The sequence below is a fragment of the Saimiri boliviensis genome, chromosome 15 (genome assembly GCF_048565385.1).
Source record: "Saimiri boliviensis isolate mSaiBol1 chromosome 15, mSaiBol1.pri, whole genome shotgun sequence".
NCBI classification, from domain to species: domain Eukaryota; kingdom Metazoa; phylum Chordata; class Mammalia; order Primates; family Cebidae; genus Saimiri; species Saimiri boliviensis.
Window position 1 is genome coordinate 26,414,011 of NC_133463.1, and position 14,117 is coordinate 26,428,127.

Consider the following 14,117-nt stretch of genomic DNA (forward strand, 5'->3'; position numbering starts at 1 on the left):
CTCCACAATAAAATGAAAATGGTTTCTAGGGGTCATGCCACCTGGGGAATGCAAGAAAGAGATACTCATGAGCAGGAAGCCGCTTTACCCCCAGGACTGGCACAAACTGTGAGGTGCTGCTAGTTCCTGTGGACACACAGACAGTGACCCATGAACAGCTCTTGACTGACCAACAAGGAGCTGCTCTGTTTACAGAGAGCATTTCCAAAGTGAATGGACAACATCCTCCTGTTTGGAAGACTGCTGCTCAAAGAAGGTAAAAACAGATTAGTTCAGTGGGCTGAACTGCTTGCTGTTTTTCTTACAGTAATGGAAGAACTGAACAGTGGTAGAAACCCCTGTGTTTGGGTTTTTACTGATTCATGGGCAGTGACCAATGGCCTGGCCATACACTCAGGCAAGAGGACAATGGAAATGTGGTCTGTTGAAGGAATGTCTGTCCATACGGGACATGGCCCTATAGAGATTTGAGGGGTACATTAAAAGAGAATAAGTCAATATTCATCAGAAGAACTTACTCCCCAGGCCGGCATGGTGACTAGAATACACAAGCAGGTATCTCTGTGTCTGCCTTTGTGGTCGCCACCTGGGTCCATGAAAGGAGTGGATGTAGGAATATTGCAGCAGTGCAGAGATGGGCTGAATCTAGACATGTTCCTTTTGCATCCTTGCAGGCACAAAACACCAATAAGAAGAACTGTTCTGTTTGTCAGCAGAGAGACAAAAACGGCCAATGACTATGGGGCAGATGGCCTGGTGGGGAGGCCCTGACCAGAGCTGGCAAGTGAGACTGATGCTGGTAGCCATGGGGGGCTACATATGGGTTTTGACAGGAATAAACACTGACTCTGGGCTGGGCTTTGCTTCCTTAGTGGAAGACGAAAATGCTCCGAGCACCATAAAAAAAAAAACAAGAACTGAAGACATGCATGGATTTGCACAGACAACTATTTATTCAGACCAAGAACAATGTACAAGCCACAATGTCCAATGAGGAGTAGAGCGATACCTCCTTAGAGTAGTAGTTTAGTAATAGAGAAGTGGAACGAGTATAAAACACTGGTTGTCTAGAAGGGGAGATAAAGTATGAAGGGCTGGCTGGCACGCCTTCGCAGGTAGGTGCTCACGCTCAACATGAATGGAACTAAAGGAGTATCCCTGTTAGATTTTTCTGGTTGATCCGGGGAAGAGGGGTTGGGGAGGATGCTGATATGACTATGAAGTTCTTGCTAAGGAAGGAGTACACTGGTATAATGACTATAATTTTCTCTTTCTTCCTCAAATAACCTCAATTTTTTTTTTTTTTTTTTTTTTTTTTTTTCTCTTCTCTACCTGATGCAATGATCCTAGGACCAGGGCTGTAGCTCCCTGTGTTGGAAGCAAGGATGATTTCTAAGCAAGAAGATGTAACTACATTTTTAAACTTTGTAGCTGAATTCCTAAGGAGATAATGGGGGTGGGTTGTACCTTCACCTCATCTAAGAAATTGAGATCAAGAGTGGGCCACGCATGGTGGTTCACACCTGTAATCCCAGCACTTTTGGAGGCCGAGGCAGACAGATGATGAGGTTAGGAGTTCGAGACCAGCCTGGGCAATATGGTGAAACCCCATCTCTACTAAAAAATACAAAAAATTAGACAGACGTGGTGGCCTGTACCTATAGTCCCAGCTACTCGGAAGGCTAAGGCAGGAGAATCGTTTGAACCTGGGAAGCGGAGGCTGTAGTGAGCCAAGATCGTGCCACTACACTTCAGCCTGGGTGACAGAGTGAGACTCTGTCTCAAAAAAAAAAAAAAAAAAAAAAAGTGAATGCAGCTATGTTCTCTGATGGCAAAACTAGCTCACTAGTTCTGCACCTGTGTTACCTTACCCTATCTGAAGAGTAGCGGGCTAAGGAGGAGCTGCTTGCTAAATTAGTAATGCTGCCCACAATCTAGACCAGCACAGTGGCAATTCTAATGTCCCTTCCAAGGGTGAGAAAGTTTGGGTATTAATGGAGAGAAGGAGAAATAGTAGCTGAGAGTAAAGAAAAAAATAAATGGTTATTAATTGGAAGAAGTTCAATATTACATCAACACCTCAAAAGAGTCTCAGAGCAAGGGGTGACATTATGTCTCAGCTCAGTTATTCTAGATGCCTGAAAGAATGAAGCTATACAGTTGCCAAGACCACTCCTGTTTTTGGCACCTAACGAGATTGAGAGGAAACCTGTAAACCTGAGTAACTTTACTCTGGGAGACATTCATACACTGTGATGAACTGGACTAATTATTAATGACTACACGGGGTTCTAGTAATGAGGCAGTATCTTTTGAATTGTATATATTTTTTAATTATTTTTTTTGTAGAGACAAGATCTTGCTGTGTTGTGCAGGGTGGTCTCAAACTCCTGGGCTCAAGTGATCCTTCTACCTCTGCCTCCCAAAGTTCTGGGATTACAGGCATGAGCCACCATGCCTGCTCTGCATATTCTTTGGATGTAAGGGATTTGTGTTCGAAAACCAGGGGGTGGCCTAATAATTCAGAGTAATCATTCAGTAATAGAGAAGTAGAACAAACAAAACATTGGTTGTCCAGAATAAGGAGATAAAAGTATGAAGGGCTGGTTTACATTCCTTCACAAGCATGTGCTCACACTCAACATGAATGGGACTGAAGGACTGTCCCCACCCATGGCCCGTGGTGTTATGATACATATATATTGGTTTTCATCCACGGTTCCTGGCTCATAACTCCTAAAATCCCTGGGATTAAAAAAAAAAAAAAAAAAAAAAAAAACATCCTTCCCAGAGCTGGGTCTTAGTCTGCATCAGCATGTGGTCAGCATGCAGCTTGCATGCATCCCCATATGTACATTTAAGCAAATTTTGCATTAAACATTTCAGTTAGAAATTACCTTAAGATTACCCTCAAAGTAAATTTGAGAAGAGCTTGGTGATCCGAATTTGTGGAAAAAAACAAGTAGGTGCTAACCTTTGGTGGGAAAACAGTGGCCAAAATGATCTTAAAATGCCAAATGAAGGAAAACTACAAAAGAAAACTCAGCAATAGAGGCAAGTCTACTTTCTCAGCTGCTGTTGTAGCTGTCCCTTGTCCTGCAGTGTGTATTCAGTGGCCCACCAGGCAGGCTGAGGGGCGTGGCTCACTTGGGCCCAGGACTGTGGAAGACAGTGGAGTGCTCTCTCCTTCACACGGTGGGCTCCTTCCTGTCACCTGTAGTCTAAGAAAAATGTTAAAAAAGTAGGTATGCTTTTCTGTCACACACAAAGAGAAATGCTGAGTTAACTCAGAAAAAGTACGGCTAACCAATGATTTCTTACAAGATGGCTTTTAAGCTTTGTAATTATACTTTCTCCCCACTTTATTGAGATATAATTATATTTTGCTCATAAGTTATTTTATAATAGCTAACAGTTGTAGTCTTCTGAAGTAAGTTGTTTGTATCACAATTCTCCAGGTAAGAAAAATTAGATGGCTACAGAAAAGTACATGATGTCACTGGTGGGCTTGGGTCTTTGGTCTAGTATTTTTCTCTAGGGCAAAGTCTTTAGCTAACCAGATAGCTTTACTTGTGTGATAGCTTGAAAGAGGTTAGACATTCTGTTGATTTGAAGGTGCTGACCCTAGAGATTTTGTACTGTTCTTGCACCAAATGTGGTTTCTTTCCCAGAAATGTGGGAACACAGAGTTGACTGTATATCCTAATGCGATTTCCATCTGTCCACATGAGCTTGTATGAATATATGTGTGTGTGTGTGTGTGTATTTGTATATATATTAAATATATATGTATATATTTTATGTATTTTTATATATTATATTTTTATAGGTATATATTTGTTTATATACTATATATGTATTTTTTGAGATGGAGTCTCACTCTGTCACCCAGGCAGAGTGCAATGGTTTACTTTTGGCTCACTGCAACCTCCGCCTCCTGGGTTCAAGCAATTCTCCTGCCTCAGTCTCCTGAGTAGCTGGGAGTACAGGCGCGCAGCACCACACCTGGCTAATTTTTGTATTTTTAGCAGAGATGGGTTTTACCATGTTGGTCAGGCTGGTCTCGAACTCCTAACCTCATGATCTGCCTGCCTTGGCCTCCCAAAGTGCTGGGATTACAGACGTGAGCACTTTGGGAGACCAGGGTGGGAGGACCACTTGAGCCCAGGAGTACAAGACCAGCCTGGGCAACAAAGGGAGACTCTGTTTCTATAGAAAGTTTTTTTAAAAAATTAGGCCAGGTGTAGTGGCTCACACTTGTCATCCCAGCACTTTGGGAGGCCAAGGCGAGTGGATCACAAGGTCAGGAGTTCAAGACCAGCCTGACCAACATGGTGAAATCCTGTCTCTACTAAAAAAAAAAAAAAAAAAAAAAAAAAACTAGCCAGATGTGGTGGCATGTGTCCCAGCTACTTGGGAGGCTGAGGCAGGAGAATCGCTTGAACCTGGGAGACAGAGGTTATGGTGAGCTGAGAGAGTCACTGCACTCCAGCCTGGGTGACAGAGCAAGACTCCATCTCAAAAAAAAAAAAAATTAGCCAGGCATGATGGCACTCACCTGTAGTCCCAGCTACCCAGGAGGTTTTGGTAGGAAGTCCACTTGGGCCTGGGAAGTCCGGACTGCAGTCAGTCATGATTGCACCTTGTCTCAAAAGAAATTTAAAATATAAAATTATTTGAAGTCATAAGAGCAATTTGTTTTACTTATTTACCGATTGGTTTTTCTTATAAAAATGTCAAAAGTTTCCTTTCTTGAGGGTCAAGAGTTGCTATAGTTACAATGTATGTGTCCTTCTAATTCATGTGTTGGAGCTTAAACCCCAAAGTGATCGTACTAAGAGTTAGGGCCTTTAAAAAAATGACTAAGTCAACAGGCACCCTCCCTTGTGAATGGATTAGTGCTCTTATAAAGGAGGTTGATGTGCATTTTGCCCTTTCAACTTCTGCCACATGAGGATACAGCAAGAAGGTGCCACCTTGGAAGCAGAGAGAAGCCTTCACCAGACGCAGAATCTGCTGGTGCCTTGACCTTGGACTTCCCGGCCTTCAGAACTATGGGAAATAGATTTCCATTCTTTTTAAGTTAACCAGTCTGTGGTATATTATTGTAGCAGACTGAATGGAATAAGGCAGGAATGTATGTTCAAAAGATATGTTCGTTCAGTTGTATTTGCAGAAAATAGTCATCAGAGTGTGGCTATATCCTCAAAAGTCAGAGTAGGATTGCCTCAGGCTTTAGCCTGACATTGGCAACACAATTTTGTAAAGGTGGAGATGCAACCGCAGGATCAGTGTTTTGAGAGGAGGAAAGCAGAATTGAGGCAAAGTCTGATATAGTTCCTGGTATATGTTTCAAGACTGAGAAGGAGATGTGCTTTGCTTCTGTCTGAATGATTGCCAAGAGTTTGCTTTGACCTAATGCGAGAGTTAAGATCCCTCTAAGCCTAAGATTTCAGCTCAATTTAAATTCCTGGGGTGAGCTAAGCTCCATTCCAGGGTTGAAGTCAACCCTTTAACAACACAGATTGCTGGATCCTCAAATCTCCTTATTATCTGAACTGAATGGCCATCCCAGAGACTTCTGGGACCTACACGAACCCTTAACTTTACCTTTTCCCAGACTTCACAAGCCTTCAACTATCCTGGTCTCAAGGGAGTTGAAATATTACAAGATTAAAAAAGAAACTATGGCCAGAAAGGAACTGGAGGAGAGGTAAGACAAGCCTGGACCATGAGCTTCTCTGGGACTCTCTTCTGTTAACTTTTCCTTGCCTGCTTCTAAGCAAATTTATCAAACCTATTGCTATTATTTGAATATGTTCCTCAAAAAGCATGTATTGGAAGCTTATTTCCCAATGCACCAGGGCTAGGAGACATATAGGACATGAGGGCTTCACCCTCATGGGTAGATTAATGCTGATTATGAAAGGGTTTGAGCCTTCAAGGTCAATCTCTTGTTCTTTTACCCTCTGGCCTTCCACCATGGGATGACACAGCAAGAAGGTCCTCCCCAGACGCTGGCCAGCGTCTTGATATTGGACTTCCCAGCCTCCAGAACTGTAAAAAAAAAAAAAAGAAAGAAAAGAAAAAGAAAAAAAGTTTCTTTTCTTTATAAATTACCCAGTCTTGAGTATTCTGTTACAGCAACACAAAATGCACTAAGACACCTACTGACTTTCAGAATTTCTGGTGCTTGCCCTGAAAATATAAAATAAATGACCACATACGTGGGTATTGTCACTTCTTACACACTTCGGAGTTTTCAATGCCTTTTTCTTTTTCTTTTTTTTTTTTTTTTTTTGAGACAGAGTTTCGCTCTTGTTGCCCAGGCTGGAGTGCAATGGCGCGATCTCGGCTCACCGCAACCTCCGCCTCCTGGGCTCAGGCAATTCTCCTGCCTCAGCCTCCTGAGTAGCTGGGATTACAGGCACGTGCCACCATGCCCAGCTAATTTTTTTTTTTTGTATTTTTAGTAGAGACAGGGTTTCACCATGTTGACCAGGATGGTCTCGATCTCTTGACCTCGTGATCCACCCGCCTCGGCCTCCCAAAGTGCTGGGATTACAAGCTTGAGCCACCACGCCCGGCTCAATGCCTTTTTCAATGATATTCTAGAGTGTTCTTTGGTATCATTTTTAGGAACTTTGAAATCCAAGTTCTCATACCCTAAATCCCAGGTAAGATATAGTGGTTTGCTCTTATCCTCAGTTTCACTCTCCGTGGTTTTGGTTATGGTCAACTGTGGTCTGAAAATAAGTAAGTACAGTACAAAAAGATCTTCTGAGAGACAGATTACACCCATACAACTTTTATTACAGTATATTGTTATAATGGTCCTATTATTGAATTTTTACTGTTTCTAATTTATAAATTAAATTTTATTATAGGTATGTATGTTCAAGAAAAACATGTAGTATTTGATACTACCTGTGGCTTCAGGTATCCACTGAAGGTCTTGAAACTTACCCTATATAGGTAAAGGCGTAAGGATATATATATATATCCTCTATACTGCAATACTTTAAAATGCCTAATAGTCATATGTCACTACTCAGTTTGAGATCTGGTGGCCACAAGCATAACTTCGCACCAAAAATCCCCTGTAACCCAGGCGCCCAGAGATGACAGATTCAAGATGGTCTAACGTAGGCATAATGATGGTATGGAAACTACTCATGGACTCTAGCCTAGGAAGGAGACTCTGAGGTGATGCATAAACTATTTCTATGATTATCTGCTTGCAACACTTAAGTGTTTAAGTTCCACAAAAGATGGGAGGCATGACAGTGCAGTGGAAGGTGACACCTCTGGTCTGAATTCTGTGCTTGTTTCTGCCTCTAGTTATTAAGGTATATTTAGGCAAGTTACCTAACTTATATGGTACTCAGTTTCCTCACCTGCAGAATTAGTTGTAAGAGCCTATATGTGTGTTGGCTTATTTTGGCGTTTTGTCAATTTGGCTAAGTTGGGAACTACATTTTTCCAGAATCCCCTCTCTTATATGGTTCCAGTTTAGACTTAGCCCAAAGAGGACTTTGCATGAGAGTTGGGAGACAACCAGGGAATGGCTGAGACCCTCTGAAGGTCTTTTTACAATCACACGTGCAGAGACAGAGGCGCCTGCCAGTCTCCAGCTTGCTCTTGACACCCTCTGGTCCATATTCAGCTCTTCCTGACTGCTGGCCCTGCAGACCACCAGAGCCACAGGCCCACCACCAGATGATTGGTGGAGGCCTCTCAGAAGCAGTAGGTACGCAGAAGCAACAGCGTCCACAGACCTTTCCAGCAACTTCCTCTTAGTGGTCCCACATCAGTGGGGCCCCAAGCCATGCCTGGCTTCCCAGAATCATCAGACTAGTTTGTGATTTTTTATCTGATCCTCCAAAGCTTCCTCCCAAACCTTCACTTTCTGCACCACTGCTGCTGCTGTGTAAGGTAGAATTTCTAGAATAAATCTGGTATCCCATAACACAGTAGTTCTGCTTCCCTGACTCAAACCAGCATTTCACTGACCACCTTTACAGGCTTTACACAGTATTTGTGTAAACCTTTGCAAAAGATACTGTGTTACTAACAATCAATTCCTTGATTTTTGGAAGGGAATGTTAATTGGGCAGAGGAAATTCTGGAGAATGTAGTTTCCAACCCAGTCAAACTGACATAAAACAAAAATAATGCAGCACACACATAGGCTCCTACAACTAATTTTGTGGATGAGAAAACTGAGTACTACATGTTAGGTAACTTGCCTAAAGGTACATCCTGTCACATTATTTCACCGTGTGTGTGTGTGTGTGTGTGTGAAATCTGTGTGATTCTGGTATGTGGAGGTAAGTGGAAAGAGAAATAACAAATATATATTACAGCAAGGAGCTAAGGTGTTTTTTTCTTCCAACTGTTATCTTAGTAACTTCAGAAACTCAAAAGACATCTAAGATGTTTACTTTGCAATTAAGAAAAGAGGCAGAAAAGAGGTGACTGGCAGTCTCCAGCTAGCTCTTGACACCTCCTTTCTGAAAGTTTTGCTCAAGTATTTTTTAGTTGTGCCAGTTGCCATAGGAAAATGTTATTATCCTGGGCTTCAACTGTTTTCTCTAACAGTTTTGCAAATAAGTCTGGCACACAAAACACACTTCATTTTTTTTTCTGGTTGTTTAAATGTTTAAAACTGTTGGGGAACTGAAACGACCCTCACTTTGGTGTAGATAAATATGCACGACTCGTCTCATCTCCTGTAGCTTACTTATTCCATTGTTATGCCTGAGAACCCAGTGTTGGCGAAAACACCTGATTCGTGCTAGCCTGGCTTCAGAGATGGGAGACTCATGGAAGCAACACCTGTGAGGAGCATGTCTCCCCCTCATGGTCATTCATCAGTACTACAGAAACCAAACGCACCCTGGAACAGGAAAGTAGAGCTCAAAACCCCTACTTTGTAGGTGCGGTGTATTTTTTCCCAAACACCTCTTCATTCTGACCATATCTCTTGGCTACAGAGACAACTAGTTACATGGGATAGTTGCTAGATCACTTTCAGTCTCTTCTGATTGAATGCTCTTCTGAGCATTCAAGTATAATATTTTTGAAAGTCTGTCTGCATTTTTTAAGAGTGGATGGGAATTTATATGACTAATATAGCCCAAATCCTTCTTATCCCTAATAAGAAAACTTTCTAAATGAAAACCCTACCCAAAGCAAACATTTCCTTCTACTTATTCATTCATTCACTCAGCTGTATCTAATACAGTGAGTCTCAACTGAATCCTGGGCTGCACATTAGAGTTCCCTGAGCAACTCTTTAAAATGCAGACGTGGCCGGGTGGCTCACACCTGTAATCCCAGCACTTTGGGAGGCTGAGGTGGGTGAATCACGAGGTCAAGAGATCAAGACCATCCTGGCCAACATGGTGAAACCCTGTCTCTACTAAAATACAAAAATTAGCTGGGCATGATGACGCACACCTGTAGTCCGAGCTTCTTGGAAGCCTGAGGCAGGAGAATTGCTTGAACCTGGGAGGCAGAGGTTGCAGTGAGCCGAAATCACACCACAGCATTCCATCCCGGGCCATAAAAATGCAGATGCTTGGGCCATACTTTCAAACAATTCTAACTTGATGGCTAGGGCCTGGACACTGGATTTCTTTTTGTTTGTTTTGTTTGTTTGGTTTTTTGAGACAGAATCTTGCTCTGTCACCCAGGCTAAAGTGCTGTGGTGTGATTTCGGCTCACTGCAACCTCTGCCTCCCAGGTTCAAGCAATATGCAGTGCCACCATATTGGTTCGCCGCAACCTCTACCTCTTGGGTTCAAGTGATTCTCCTGCTTCAGCCTCCTGAGTAGAGTACAGACGTGAGCCACCATGCCTGGCTGATTTTTGTATTTTTAGTAGAGATGGGGTTTCACCATGTTGGTCAGGCTGGTCTCAAACTCCTGACCTCATGATCTACCCACCTCGGCCTCCCAAAGTGCTGGGATTACAGGCATGAGCCACTGCGCCCAGCTGCACGGGTATTTTTTAAGCTGTTTCATGATAGTAACATGCTGCCAAGTTGAGAACTACTAAGCTAATATTCCTGAACATGTCTGATGTGCCAGTCACTGTGGTGGTACTAAGGATTCGGTGGTTGAAATACTGCCACAGAAGGGGATAGCCTTCTGCCATCAGCATTCACAGGCCACACGTACCCTCTCCTCTGTCTAGAATACTTCCCTTGTTCATTACATAATTCCTCATGCTTTGCATCTTAGATCAAATATCACTTATTCAAAGACATTGCTGCCCTTCTATCTAAATTGGCTCCCATATTGTTTGCCCTCAAGGGATCTTTCCTCTTTCCCTTCATGACACTTATCCCAGTTGCAATTACAGGTATTCCCCAACCATTGGAACTCTCACAATCAAAACTCAGGACCAAATAGATTTTGGTAATGAGGAAGAAGAGGCAGATTTACCTGAAGAGAATAAAGCTTCAGGGCTCTTGAGGTAGGCTGGATAACAGTTCCTCAAACATGTCCACATCCGATTCCTAATCCCCAAAATCTATGAATTTGTTGCCTTGTGTATTAAAAGGGGCTTTGCAAATGTGATTAAGTGAGAGATCTTGAATTGGGGAGATTATTCTGGATTATCCAAGTGTGCCCAATGTAATCACAAGGGTCCTTATAAGGAGACAGGAGAGTCACAGAGAAAATGCAGGAATGGCCAGGTGTGGTGGCTCACGTTTGTAATCCCAGCACTTTGGGAGGCCAAGACAGGTGGATCACAAAGTCAGGAGATCGAGACCATGCTGGCCAGCATGTGAAACCCCGTCTCTACTAATAATACAAAAAATTAGCCAGGCGTGATGGTGTGTGGAGGCTGAGGCATGAGAATCACTTGAACCCCGAAAGACGGAGGTCACAGTGAGCCGAGATCTTACCACTGCACTCCAACCTGGGTGACAGGGCAAGACTCCATCTCAAAAGAAAAAAGGTTATAAGATTTTAGGGCATTTCACATTTTACTGTGCTATGACTAATCAGTAATTGTTAAATTGATGACATTTATTAATCAGTTTGTCATTGATGTCCTCCTTGTGGTCATGTGTTGAGTTTATAATATCTTCCTTTAATTAGCAAGGAAATTAAAGCTTTCCCCAATGTATTCATAAGATTCTCTCCTCATTAGTTGACTCACCCAACAATCTGAGAGCCTCTCCATTACTTCTATTCAAATTTATCTCTTCCTCTTCATGAATTACTGCTTTCATTTGATAGGAAAAAATTTAGGGATAGTGAAGACAGATTTTTTTCTCTGACGGAATTAAAGAAGTGAACTGCATGCTGCACATATTCTATGACTCCTTCATGTTACCACACCCGGGCACTTGGACACAGTGGCTGTTAGGAGCTGATATGGTTTGGCTGTGTCCCTGCCCAAAATCTCCTCTTGAATTATAGTAATCCCCATATGTTAAGGGGAGGACGAGGTGGAGAAAAGTGAATCATGGGGGCAGTTTGGCTCATGCTGTTCTCATGATAGTGAGTTCTCATGAGATCTGATAGTTTTATAAGGGGCTTCTCCTTTCGCTCGGCACTCATTCTGTCTCCTGCCACCCTGTGAAGAAGTGCTTTCTGCCATAATTCTAAGTTTCCTGAGGCTGCCCCAGCCATGCAGAACAGGGAGTCAACTCTGAGTCAGTTAAACCTCTTTTCTCATAAATTACTTCATGTTGAGTATTTCTTCATAGCAGTGTGAGAATGGACCAATACAGGAGAGTTCATAGAAGCCATTCCTACACTCCAGCAATAACTTAATGCTGCGTGGAAGTGACAATGAACCACATGAACATGCCCCATTAAGTGAAACCGAAGTACCCCCAACTGCATTTCTGCCTGGCTGGATCCCAAAAATGCCTGTAGCCACTCCAATGTTAGTCAACCAGTAGAAGTATACTCAGGAAGTCTGAGTGGAAAGAGACAAATCTTAATCAATTGTAGGCAAAGTATTTTAATTTTGCAAACTTTACAAAAACATCTGACCATGTGAACACATTTCCAGACTGCTTCCCAGGGTCTTGGAAGGAGCCTGAGCAAGGAAGGGCTGTCTATTGTTTTCCTATTGTCACTGTAACAAATTACCCTAAATTTAATAATTTAAAACAAGAATTATTTTACATTTCAAGAGATCAGAAGTCCAAAATCAGTTTCACTGAGCTAAAATAAAAGTGTGGGAAGTGGTTTCCTTCTGGAGAGTCTCTGGAGAATGGTTGCCATGCCTTCTCCAGCTTCTAGAGGCACCTGCACCCCTGGCTCATGGCTCTTTTTTCCATCCTCAAAGCCAGCAGTTTAGCACTTTTCTCCCTTCTGACTTCTGCTCTTGTCCTTGCATTTTATTTACTTTTTTCTTTTCTCTTTTTTTTTTTTTTTGTTTTGTTTGAGATGAAGTCTCCTTCTGTCACCAGGCTAGAGTGCAGTGGTATGATCTCAGCTCCCAGGTTCAAGCAATTCTCCTGCCTCAGCCTCCCCAGTAGCTGGGATTACAGATGCGTAACATCATGCCTGACTCATTTTTGTATTTTTAGTAGAGATGGGACTTTGCCACGTTGACCAGACTGGTCCCAAGCTCCTGACCTCAAGTGATCTTTCCACCTCAGCATCCCAAAGTGCTGGGATTACAAATGTGAGCCACCTTGCCTGGCCAGATTTTATAATTCTTAAATGAAATAAATTTAATAGTGATTTCTTCCAATATGACAATAGTCCTAAACCTTTACATGACATTTTCAAGAACAAACTATTAGACAGTAGATGGTTTTTGAATGAATGGATTATGAGACACCCTAGAGCAGGGGTGTCCAATCTTTTGGCTTCCCTGGGCCACATTGGAAGAAGAATTTTATGTATACTACTAACATCAACAATTGTTGATATTAGTGTATTTTATGTATGGCCCAGTTTTTTTTGCAAAAAAAAAAAAAAACCTGCAAAATCTCATAATGTTTTAGGAAAGTTTATGAATTTGTGTTGGGCTGCATTTTAAACTATCTTGGCTGCATGCAGCCTGCAGGTGTGGGCCGTGGGCTGGACCAGCTTGCTGTAGAGCGTGGCTTGGTTGGATGAGGGTGCTAGAATTCAGAGGATGGTCAGTGTGTAGTGAGAGTTGTCTTGGCTGTAGGACTGGAGTTGGTAAACTGAAGGAAAAAAACACTAGTTTTGCATGAAAGAATGTTTTCAGTATATGAGTGTCCCAGCATGCTTTTAGTCTTGGCTGCACATGTTGCAGTAAGTCAAGAAACCCTACAAAGTAGGATGGAACGATTCAAAGTGTGAATGGTTTGAACCCGGGAGGTGGAGGTTGCAATTAGCTGAGATTTCGCCACTGCACTCCAGCCTGGGTGACAGAGCGAGACTCCGTCGCAAAAAAAAAAAAAAAAAAAAAAAAAGATGCAAACTGCTTTTGAAAAAAAAAACCACGAGGTCAAGAGATCGAGACCATACTGGTCAACATGGTGAAACCCCGTCTCTACTAAAAAGATACAAAAAATTAGCTGGGCATGGTGGCACGTGCCTGTAATCTCAGCTACTCAGGAGGCTGAGGCAGGAGAATTGTCTGAACCCAGGAGGCGGAGGTTGCAGTGAGCCGAGATCGCGCCATTGCACTCCAGCCTGGGTAACAAGAGTGAAACTCCGTCCCAAAAAAGAAAAAAACAAAAACAAAAAACAAAAAAACCAAAAATGCTCGGTTATATTTTAGAATTAGAGCAGCCAGCCATTAGTGGCTATTCCTAATATGTCCATCTGGGGTCTCCAGAAGATCTACCTAGCAACAAGCAACTATTAATTGATGTTTATAGCACCTAATAAAATTCCCTTTGCTTCTGAAGTCCCCATTTAGCTAAGGGGATGGGCTGTGCATTTAGAATAGGACGTGAAAAGTGCAAAATGCTCTCGGACTCAGATCGGATAAACCTCTTCTAGGCTGGCTTTCTCTTCGGAAGCCACAAGTTATTGATGTTTTCCCTAATTCAGAGCAGGCTCTCCCAGAATCTCTGACTCAGGCCAAGCCACCGTGCGGACCGCCCACCTGCAGGGGGCGCTCCGGGACCGTGGCAACAGGCCGCTCTGGCCCAGCGGGGA